The following is an 11,907-nucleotide window of genomic DNA, read 5'->3' as shown; positions in this document are numbered from 1 at the left end:
CAAGATTTTTGAAATTGCAGACCCATTTGTATACGATACCATTGAGAAAGTGGACCCATTTCAATACAAGAATTTTGATAAACTGGACCATTTCAATTCTAGAATTTGATAAAGTGGACACATTTCATACTAGAATTTTAATCTCTATCATATCAATACAGTATACTTATTGAATTTGCTATTATATCCCGTAGTATATGTTAATTTGTAAATTGTTGATACCCATTTATATACAAGAATGAAATTTACCATACCCATTTTGATACTGATACTTTCAAATCTATATGCATTTATATACAAGCAAATTTTTTATTTCAATACACATATCTTTACTTAGTTTCTCAAAACCATACCCATATCTATAATCTTAGTCGAAAAACACACCCCATATTTTCGGCACACCCCTGTATACCCGTATATAGGAAGTTACCCCCCCCCCCCTTCCCCCCGGGGATCTTTCACTGACATGAACAAATATCCTTTATTTAATATTCTTAACTTTCTAAAAGTATTTCCGTCATTTCCAAGAAATCGTTTAAAAATGCAAGTGCTTATACACGTGATCTAGCTAACGTTAATTAAAACAAATAATGTCGGCATTGTGGTTTTCAATCGGGTTGTTATTTTTACGCATCAGAAATTTAATGAATAATTGTGGAAGCTTTTTAAAACGCTTACTTAAGCTCGTATTTTACATAACAATATCGATTTCAAAGACAACGGCAGTTCCATTTTCGAAAAAGATAGTTTAATTTGCAATACACGGAACGTTGATGGTATAAATTAATGCGCATTTAAGATCCTTACTATGCTTTTTTCTGCAGTTTTTACCCAAATTATATTCACTTGAAATTATACGTTAAAGACACTTAAAATTCACATTAACACATTTGTTGTAGGGGAAACGGCATGCAATACATTGAAGTGTATAAATGCAGGGAACATGGTCACACATAAACACTTTTGCAAGTGTATAATTTGCATGTTTTAAGTTGTAAATGAAATAGAACTCTTTATGCAGAAAACATTCAGTTTTTAACGCCCGAATTTTTTTTGCACATATGCAACAATAAAAATACTATTAAAATGAGTGTTTACACAGCTGCTTAGTAATGCAGAGTTTTTCCGGCCTAACACTTAAGTACAGCTTTGTGAACGTGACAAAATAATTGTTTCAAATTGAAAAACAATTAAAACGTTGTTTATAGATGTCATGCCGTGTATGTTATAATGTATTTTCCAGTACTACCTACTATCGCCAAGTTAATCGTAATTTTAGCGGAGTTATTTTAGTATAAGACACCCAGATCAGGCATTCATAATCTAACCATTCACACAATAGCGAATTTGTACTTAGGCTACGGTAGTAATTCACCTGCTCTTAAAAATTGAAAAAAGGATAAATCTTGCCCTAACCCTAGCTCCGTATGTACTGTTACTTTGCTTATGATTTGCATTTGTAAGCATAATGTGTCATATTGTGTCATACTTAACTTTATGGAGTGATGAGCATATAACTATAGATCTTATTTAAAGCCTTTAAAATACAGAAAAGTAATTTATAAATTCATAATGTAATATAAAAAAACACACTTAAACTCGTAAATGAGGATTGATGACTACCTATTTTACCTGCTTTGGTTGTTGTAGGCGATAGAACACTCGCCGTGATATCAAGAGGTCCCAGATTTCAGTCGCTAAATCCATTCACACTTTTATTGCATCCGGACACATAATTATGTCAATAAATTAAGAATAGCAGCGATAACTCGAAGTTTCTAGTCCAACCAATGCGTGTGAACACTAAAGATGCGTCATTTATTGCTAAATCTTCCGTATAAGTTTTCAGAACTTTTGTAACAATGACATCTCGGCCGAGTTTGAATTTTGTTCACGCGGGGACAACAAACAATAAGGACACAGTGTCAAATAAAGTACAGAAGTTTGTGAGCATACCTAATGTAACATTTATTGCCCAATCTTCATGAAACTTGGTCAGAACATTTGTCTCAATAATAACTCGGCCGGGTTCAAAACTGGGTCATATGGAATCAAAACTAGGTTCTTAGGTGAAATAAAAGCTTTTTTAAAGTAAAGACGCAAATGGTTTTCCCCCAAAGTAGTTCATGAAACTTGTTAAGAACATTTGTCCCTGTTTTAAACTCAATGATGGAATACAATTAAGTCAAATTTATGAACAAGAGCTTGTTAACGCGTTGCAGGCTACATGTATTACCAAATCTTAAGAACATTGGTCATAACACTGGTCATTATTACATCTCGGAAAAGTTTTTAAAGTGGGTCAGGTAGAATCATATATTCGGTCATAAACATTACCGCAAAATCATTATATCTTCTTTAAATGAATATACATTATTAAACACGAATCGTCTGAAAATACTAACACGTCATCACGACTGACAGTTTGATTCGCAATTAAGTCTTACAATTCCATCACCTTAATTATTTCTGAATAAAATCAACCTACTGATAAAATTATGTAGCAGCACAATGCATGCTGTAAACAGTCTCGCGATGAACTAACAAAAACATAAATGATTTAAAATATACTTTTCTAGCTTAATCAAAGTTGGAACAGCAACGTATTTAGTAGGTGTGGGATATAATATTAAGCATCGTTATGACCTTACATGTATAGGAATTAAAATATATATGCTCCGTGCGTGTGATTTCTAGAAGTATATGTGTATTAGGTTTGAAATAGATTATTTAAACGTTTAGAGACATCGCCATGAGAAAATCTCTCCTCAATACGCAAAAGCCGTTTTAAGGAAAGTGGTTGATACATGACCAGACAAGTTATACACCAAAACCAAAATCTAACCGTTTTTTGAAAACGAAACTTGTTTTGTTTCAATAAAGTAAAAATATCATCTTAACATAATTTTGTAGACGATGAATACCAAACCATAATCATCAGGATCATTTAGAATACATAACAATGCCGAAGTGAAGCAAATGATTGTGATTAACAGTTTACCAGGCATAAGATTATGTTTAATTCGAAAGTTAGACCTAATTGTTTTGTCTTTTTTCAAACACCATCATAAAATATTTAGCAACTCCAGCATGTGTAATTAATTCCTATTAAATTGTATTCAATTCGAATTTTAACAAATTATTCAGCATTAATCACTCAGTATGAACAGGCTCATATCTATAGATTATATGCTTCTATGATCATGCACGAATTGACTGTAATATTGATAAGTAACGTGAACTATTTAAAAGAAACAATAACATTTCGATCTACATACTTTATGCATAACAGTATACGTTTAAATTAATTTAACCATTTCGTTTCTTGTAATAAATTACGAGGTCAGAATAACTCACAAAATGTATGTACATATAAAAGTCTTACCTCACGGGTCCTTTAAAATATTTGCAAACTGTGAATACGATAAATCGATTTTGTAATTTGATATTGAAAATGCAATGTTTGTATTGCATCACATTGAAACTTCCTTCTTCGAGGAAACGATCCTTAAATATGCGAATTACATGGGTAAAATGTTGATCAAGGACGTAAAATAACACAGTACTTAAATACCAAAAGATAAGACGGAAAGATTGTGCAATTTTACCGGTCAATTTAACATGTTTTAAATTGTTTCATATGCAGTATACAGACGCTTGTAGAAGTAAACCCATATTTTTAAATGAGTTGAAGAACTTTTTAATCCGCAGCTACTTATTCTTCGTCTATATATGCAACGCAAACTCGAATATACGCATACTAGAATATAGTTGTAAAGTAACATCTCCACTGAGTTATATTAGTCTGACTCCTAACTACGACAAAGGCAGTGAAAAAGATATATAAGTTATGTTGTTAATGTTCCATTTTTGAGCAACTTTTCAACTTGTCACTGAAATCGTATTTTGATATACGAAGTGATTGACTATTATTAGTAGATATTTAATAAATATAGCTCCCTTTTTCGACCAACCATAACTGTTTTCTTATTTTTATTACAACACGTGTGAGCTTTCTGATCAACCTTATGATAACTGTGTTAAGTTCAGCAATCAAACAGGTTTCAAAAACGATTGCTTTACATTGAGCGTAACAAGGCGTTGATAGCAGTCCTAATAAATTAACTGATGCTTTGTTAAATGGACTTCCTGTAACGTTAAATAATACTGGTTTACGGAATACGGAAACAATAATCACTCTCCTCGTAATTTTTCTTCAGATTCAAAAAAGTTATGTTTACATTAATGCTTTATATTTTATATATTTATTCTTACACTTAATGAAATTGCTTATGTGTTTCGAAAATGTACGACCGGCATGATTTCCAGTCAAATGTTGTCAAAATAGTGCATCTTCGAGCTTGTAGATGATGTGACGAAACGAAACCAAGGACTAAGAAGCAGGGTTTTTTTTCATTCAGATATCAAAAACGCCTGGTTCTTTAATCGTGCGTTATTCGGGCAAACCACCTCGGAGGAACGAATCAAGTTCGACATATTTAACAATATAAATGACACAATCAGTGATTACCGGAACAGGAGCAGGAAGTTTTAGACGGCAGTCAGTGTTTCAAATGGTTTTGAATTATGGCATTATGTTCTAAAAGAGTATCCTACACACTTTGGAAATTTTACTTGTCTACCTTTTAATCGGTATGTAATTTATTTCTTATCTAACTGTCTACTACACTTGGGGACTTTTGTAACGTATCACTTTTCAAACTTTAATATCTCAGTTATGAGTAAAGATATTGATTTAAAATTTTACATACGATCATTTGACAACATTATATGCAAGCTCACAATAAAATCATTCATCAGTGACGATTGGACGCTTGAGCACGTGGGGTAGGTTTGGTTCCATTTTTTTGAACGTGGAAATGGTGAAACGCGAACTAATTCTAGTTTTATTTGAATAAAGTTATTTTCGGTGGGTTCTTACACAATGAAAACATAAAGTTAATTTACAAAACAATATAGCTCGTATGAATATTCAGCAGCGCAATCGCGCACTTTGCAACTTGCAGGCTACCTTTCCCCTTGCGAAAGCGTCCGATCGTCACGGATGAATGATTTTATCGTTAGCTTGCACATTAGGTTGTCAAATGATCACATGTGTAATTTTAAATAAAAATATTTACTTATTTCTGAGATGTGTGAGTTTTAAAAGTGTTGCGTAAGAAAAGTCACGAAGTGTAGTAAAACGTACGGTGGCATAATGGTGACATTCACTCCTCTTTTATTAAATTGCACTCCTCTTTTTTCTATCTCGTGGCCACGAGTTAGCTAAGTCGGGATCTCGAGATAGCTATGTCGTGGCCAAGAGATAGAACAAAGAGGGGTGCAAAACTAATAAAAAGATGAGTGCAATTAAAAAAAAGAGCGGTAGTAAATAAAGGAAGGGTGCATTAAACAAAAGAGGAGAGAATTTCGAGATCTCGAGATCCCGACTTAGCTAACTCGTGGCCACGAGTTAGTCAGCCAATCAAATACTATATTGTTCCTACTGCTGTTTCTGCTCCTCCTCCTTCTCCTCCTTCTACTACTACTACTACTGCTACTGCTGCTGTTGCTAGTAGTAGCAGTAAAAGTAGTAGTAGTAGTAGCAGTCGTCGTCGTCGTAGTAGTCGTAGTTGTCGTCGTCGTCTGTCGATAGCTTTTAGGATAAATGGTTGGCAATAAAGCGTGAAATTATTGATCCATAAAATAATGATAATAAAATTCTACATTTTTGGAAAAACTAAGTACTTTTTAAACAAATTTATTCATGCTTACAGTATATAATATATATAGACAGATTACAATGATATTGTGTTGAACCAATATTTTTAAATCAGAATCTGACATACCATGACATGTATTTGTATTACTTTATTGTCTAAAGTGTCTGTTGTTTACAGCACTTACATTTATATTATGTTTTTAAACAACACTTGTCAAAAATAACCCGGTATATCAGCAACTGTATTTTTATTCGGGGAAGTGTCACGTGATAAGGCGCGAAAGGCGGCGTTTTTAAGGCGATAGAGAAAAGTATTTTAATTACTGGGTTTAATGCATGTTTGTGAATGTAAGACTAGAGAATTAAACGTGCTAATTGTTCTTTTACTTGAATACAATGGTGTACGATGAATAATTCAAACTATAAAAAGAGAAAACAGAGGAATAGTAGTGGCAATGGCCAAAACAATAGCAACAATAGTAAAGTGCATAAACCACGAGGCCCGTCAGGGAGTTCGAGTGCAGAAATTACTCCGGAAAGCGATTTGCTTAATTGGACGAATTCAGTGTTGTACGGAGATCAACTGCGTGATAGTGTGTTTGTGCCACTGGATACTAAATTAGTGTCACAAAAATGGCGGACGGTTGCAATTCCGAACCTACGAACAGGGTCCTTATGGAGATAATGCAAACTATAACTAACCGACTTGAGTCCGTAGAGAAAAAACTAAACATTGTTGAAGTAATTGAGAAGAGGATCGGGGCATTGAGACGGATATCATTAAGTTGTGGGTGATATAAGACGAGCGGATGAAGAAGGTGGACGATCGAGTGGAAAAGAAAGGTGGACGGGGCGGACATCCCCGCAGCGCAGATGGCGTCACGCATCGACGAGCTCGAGAAGGAGCGAGAAGCCTTGCGCGATGATGCGTCGTACCTCCAGTCACAGAGCATGAGGAACAATCTTATGCTCGCAAGTGTCCTGAAGACAACGCTTCAGGTAACGAGACGCCGGAAGTGACGGAGCGTAAGCCTCCTCAACATCTCGAGGACGCTTTCCACATTGCACGTGAGTTGGTGGATTCCATCAGGTTTGAACGTGTGCATCGTTCCCCTGGCGCACCGACTGCGGTGAAGGTAAGGAACATTGTGGTGAAGTTTTCGTACGTCAAAGAAAGGGAAATGGTCCGAAAGCGGTGGAAAGACCTCGATGGAGCTGTTTTCAGGGTGTTTGAGCAGTTTCCACAGGATTTGATCCAGAAGAGGCGGAAGCTGGTTCCCAAGATTAAAGACGCGAGGCGGCAAGCGAAGTGTGCGTACCTTGCTTACGACTGCCTCTATACACATGTATAAGATGGGGTGCCGCAGCGCGCGTAGGGGCACGATGTTAATTTAATTACTTCTCATGACATCTATTTAATGTACGAAACTTGGAATAACAAGTCAAGCGTTATTTCTCTTAATGGTTTTATATCTTACAATTTTTATAGAAAAACTCAACACCGTAATGCACGTAGATCTAGCGGTGGAGTTGTTGTCTATTTTAGGGAACATTTAAAGGATTGAATAACTGTTGTACGCAATCACTATAATACTATAATTTGGCTTAAATTAGATCGTGAGTTTTATTAACTTAGATGAAAATATTTATTTATATGCAGCCTATATTTGGGGTGAAGATTCGCAAATGCATAATACGTTTAATAATGACCTTTTTAAATATCTAGAAAATGATAAATCATACTTTTCTGAATCGGGTAAAGTATTTTTAAAGTAACATTTGTACTCAAAATTAAAGAAAATTTCGTACAATATTTCGTTAAATAAACTTAACCAATTTAAAATCAGTGTTCCTTATGGCAATTTCCGAAGTTTCAACGCCAGATGTGGTCTGGTATTATAGATGTTTGTAGATACAAAATGCTCGTTGTTTTTCATTTTAATTTCCCGCAACGATATCTATTCACTAACATGGTGTTCGTATGTCGTATGAATAGATATATTCGCGGGAAATTAAAATGGAATTAATTGTGGTCACAAATAAATAAAAACGAGCATTTTGTGTCTACAAAAATCTATGTAATCATACCACATCTAGCGTTGAAATTGTGGCTATTGATATAAGGAACACTGATTGTTAAGTTGTTAACTTTATTTTACGAAATACTTAACGAAATTTTCGTAGATTTTGAGCGTTATAGAGACTTTAACTGGGGATCTAAACAGTAGAGTAGGCAACAAACGTGATTATATTGCATATGACCTTATGAATACTTTTTACGATGATATAGATTATTGCCCTGATCAAGTCTCTCTTAGGGCCTCGATTGATAATGTACTGCTTGATTTGTGTTAGTAAACATGTATACGTATTGTTAATGGTAGAATACGTGACAGTAGTAAACATACATTTTATGGCCATTACGGGACATCCACGATTGATTACGTCTAAGCTAGTGAACGAAATTTCTAATGTATTGTTGATTTTAAAATAGGAGAATTTAATGGCGCAATCATGCCAGGTTACACATGTCTCTTTGTTGTAATAACTTTAAACCCAAATACGAGAAATTTACTGATGTAAAATACAAATGGGACAGTTCCCTGAAAGATCGATCTCGAACAGAAATCATAGCTACCCCAAATTACCTATGTTAATCATATTGCACATAATATTGATTATTTGAATAGATTGTCAGTAAATACTGCCATAAATGAGTTTACTGATACTATCCGCAGTGTAGCGGACCCATTATTTTCACATACATATACGTTTAGTAATAAACCGAAGTACATATGTACGAAGAATACGATAGTTAAACTAATGCTGACTGGTTCCATAGTGATTGTGAGTCTGCCCGTCGTTTATATATTGATGTCTTAAAGTGCTTTAATTTGAATAAATAAGATGCTTGTAGAGCAAGGCTTTGTCATTATAAGAAACTATAGAAAGATTTAATACGGAAAAAGAAGGGATGTACATACCGTACAAAAATGTCTGATATTAAAAACTTACGAAAAAAACACACGCGCTTTTTGGAAATTCAAAGAATAATCTAAGCAGTTATAACATTTCATTGGAAGATTTAAATTATGTTTTGAAACCCTTAGCAACAGTACTTTTAATTGCAATAATACCGTGGCAAAGCAATTTTTTCCAGCTGTAATTTTAGTGATGATAATGTTGTGTTTCCAGAGTTAGACCAGCCTATTGGTGTTAATGAAGTTACATATGCAATATAAAAACTAATGAGAAGTAAGTCAGCGGGTGTTGATTATATATTTAATACAATGTAGAATGTAGCGATATATTGTGCACAAGCAAGTTTACACTGTGACCAAGTCTTTACCAAACCTTACCATTGGTAAACTCGTCCGAGATATAATTGGGACAAATGCTCCAACCAAGTTTTATTATGATTGGGAAACACATTTTGCCTCTAGAATGTTTCCAATGTAATAAGTCGACGAAACACGACAGTCGACGCACCACGGACAATTGGTTATCAAAAAACCTCACCATAAACACGTCTAGCTCAGGTGACTTGATAAAAAAGGAAAAACGGGAGGATAACGTTTATCAGCATTTAAAAACAGATAATAAAAAAGTTTCCTACACACCTGACAGTGACTTCACTTAATTAAGCTGGTGCCCAGTGTCACTGTGATAGCTCCAGCAATTGCATGTGATTCGGTGTCTATAACTTTTACGACACCTCTGCCAATATGTTAAGGTTTTTGTTCCTACAGCCGCCTACTCGACTCATAAAGTTTGATCATGTGTTGCTAACATTACTTTTTTGCTATTTTGAATTGTCGTAAAAAAATAATTGAAATGTTTCATGCTTAATTTTAACATTGAAACTATGTAGAAAGCACTGTCTTATACTCATTCAACAATTACATACTAGAATCTTATATGTGACTGTTTTTCATTTTCTTAAATGTAGCAAATAAAGAAAAATCCATTAGTATGCAGATTTTGATTTAAAAAAAAATCTGATCATGTAGAATATCATGCTGTATATACATTACCAGTAGTATGAGATATATAGTAATGCATTTTTTCTTTTAAACAGTTGTGTTTATATAGTTAGATTAGCGAAGGAAACACGCACCATTTGAGAACAAAGTATACTTTCTTGTATGCATACAAATTAATGTTTTGTAAAGATCTTTTAGCTAGGATGAAACTATTACTTTTTCTATTATTTACGGAACCAACAAAACGTGTACATGTACAATGGCTAAATCTATGAAACTGAAAACACTTTTAAAATGTCAGTGAAAGGTCAGAATGCATTGGTTAGCTTAAATGGTTGTGCAACATTCTCTTGCCTTAAATGTGTGCTTGCAGCACTAACGTATTCGATGTCCGAATATTTTGTACCTATGTTAGTACTATTATCATTCAGAAAAAACCTCCTGTACATATAATATAATATTTATATTGATGTGCAATTAAACACGTTTGTGATATTTACTAATAATTATTTATAATGTTGCCATGTGTAAACCTGTCAACTTGTCCCTTGATGGGCATGGTGGCTCAATCCATTCACAAACTCCAATCTTCGCTCATTAAGTTTATAAAAATAATACTGTGATCCGAAAAAAAATATGGCTCATTTTTCACGTTTACTTGAATTTGCCGCCATTTTTGTATTGATTGCGTATGTTGTCGTATGTTTACTTTTCAAATAAAATATTATATTTTAAGCAACTGGTATTTCCAATCTTGCCAAATGTGAATGTTTACAAAATGAATTAACTATGAAATACATAAAGAATCACGTTATTCCACATATACCGCTATGTTTACTTTTCTGACTGATAGATGTTAGTGCTTTCCATTGACTATTGTGCATATACATTTCAAATTAGTTTAAAATTCGTGCGAATCGACTTCGACATCAACGCTAAGTTTAACTCAAATCTACAGAGTATCTTAGCGAGTTAAGTATTATCCGCTTTTACGCCTGACACATTGATACAGTACATGTACAAGTTTCACGTATTAAAACACATTAAAATCGCGATTTTGCACGAAATAATTGTTAATTAAAATAGGTACACTTTTGTTTTGTTCTTCGTTGAAGTCTGATCTCAATGGATACCGACAGCAGCCAGTGATACAACAAAAGGCGCCTTCATGGAACTCTAGCTAATTATTATATCAATTATTTAAAAGGACTCGATGAGCATGTCGCGTGTATAAATTATTTTGTGCTAAGATTTTATTTTAAATATTTTACTAATGGTACTTAAATTAAATTTATCACTTGATATTTTACATTTTTTTTCAGATACCTACTTTGTGCGTTACAGGACTCAATGATATTAATCAATGTGTACATATATGAAAATGCATGTATTGAACTTAAGTTGAGGTTGTATTGTCTGCTAATTTACATGTTTTCTGAAATCTTCAGAAGCTATAATTATGAATCCAATTTGTGCAGAATGGAAGTCACAAACATGCTGACACTCACGATGCTTCTCATCTGCTATCGTCCTTACAGAAGTATGAACTGTACCATTTACACAACTGAAAAGGGACATCATTTTTGTCACTAAAATTTCAAAATCATAATTTCTATAATTAGTTATATGCCATTTCATTAAACATACTCATCATTGACCTAAACGTCCCTTTTTTGTTTTAAAAATAAAAAATAAATCAATTACTTAAATTTTTGTCGATTTTGACAGTATCATCAACCATAAAATTTACCAAACAATAAATACAAGTAATAGGTAATACAAGTAATATGGTACTGTAATCCCAGCGTGTGTGTTTTGTCAGGCTAATTATGGATTTGATTTTCAATGCATATTGTTTTGCACACTGTTTGTGCGTATACAAATTCATCCATAGCAAAGTAACAAATAACTATTTTAGAAACAATATTTTCTTTCTTAAATATTATATACTTTCTCACTATAATATCATGTGAAAGTTACATATGCGTTTATGAAATTTACACGTTATTTCTCTTTTTTTATCGGACGGACAGGCAGACGGATGGGTAGAAAAAATAAGGGAATTACAGATTAAAAATGGGAGCACCAAGTTTCATGCTCATGCCTTATAAAGATGTTGAAGGTATTACAGACTGTTGTTCATACTTAAGTAACAGTGACCTGACATGTAACATCTGGTACGGTCTTGCATAAGTCCCCCAT

General features: G+C 33.6%; 1 protein-coding gene across 1 annotated transcript in view; it reads right to left on the bottom strand.

The window, feature by feature from the left end:
• Window positions 1–3,496, bottom strand: part of LOC127873715 (ornithine decarboxylase 1-like) — a 33,929-nt gene extending 30,433 nt beyond the window's left edge. Inside the window, exon 1 of the mRNA XM_052417673.1 lies at window positions 3,386–3,496. The gene's annotated coding sequence lies outside the window, so the exon portion shown is untranslated. The remainder of the gene's footprint in view (window positions 1–3,385) is intronic.
• Window positions 3,497–11,907: the final 8,411 nt, after the last annotated feature.

This window comes from Dreissena polymorpha, chromosome 3, assembly GCF_020536995.1.
Source record: "Dreissena polymorpha isolate Duluth1 chromosome 3, UMN_Dpol_1.0, whole genome shotgun sequence".
NCBI classification, from domain to species: Eukaryota; Metazoa; Mollusca; class Bivalvia; order Myida; family Dreissenidae; genus Dreissena; species Dreissena polymorpha.
This window is presented reverse-complemented; position numbering and strand designations above follow the sequence as displayed.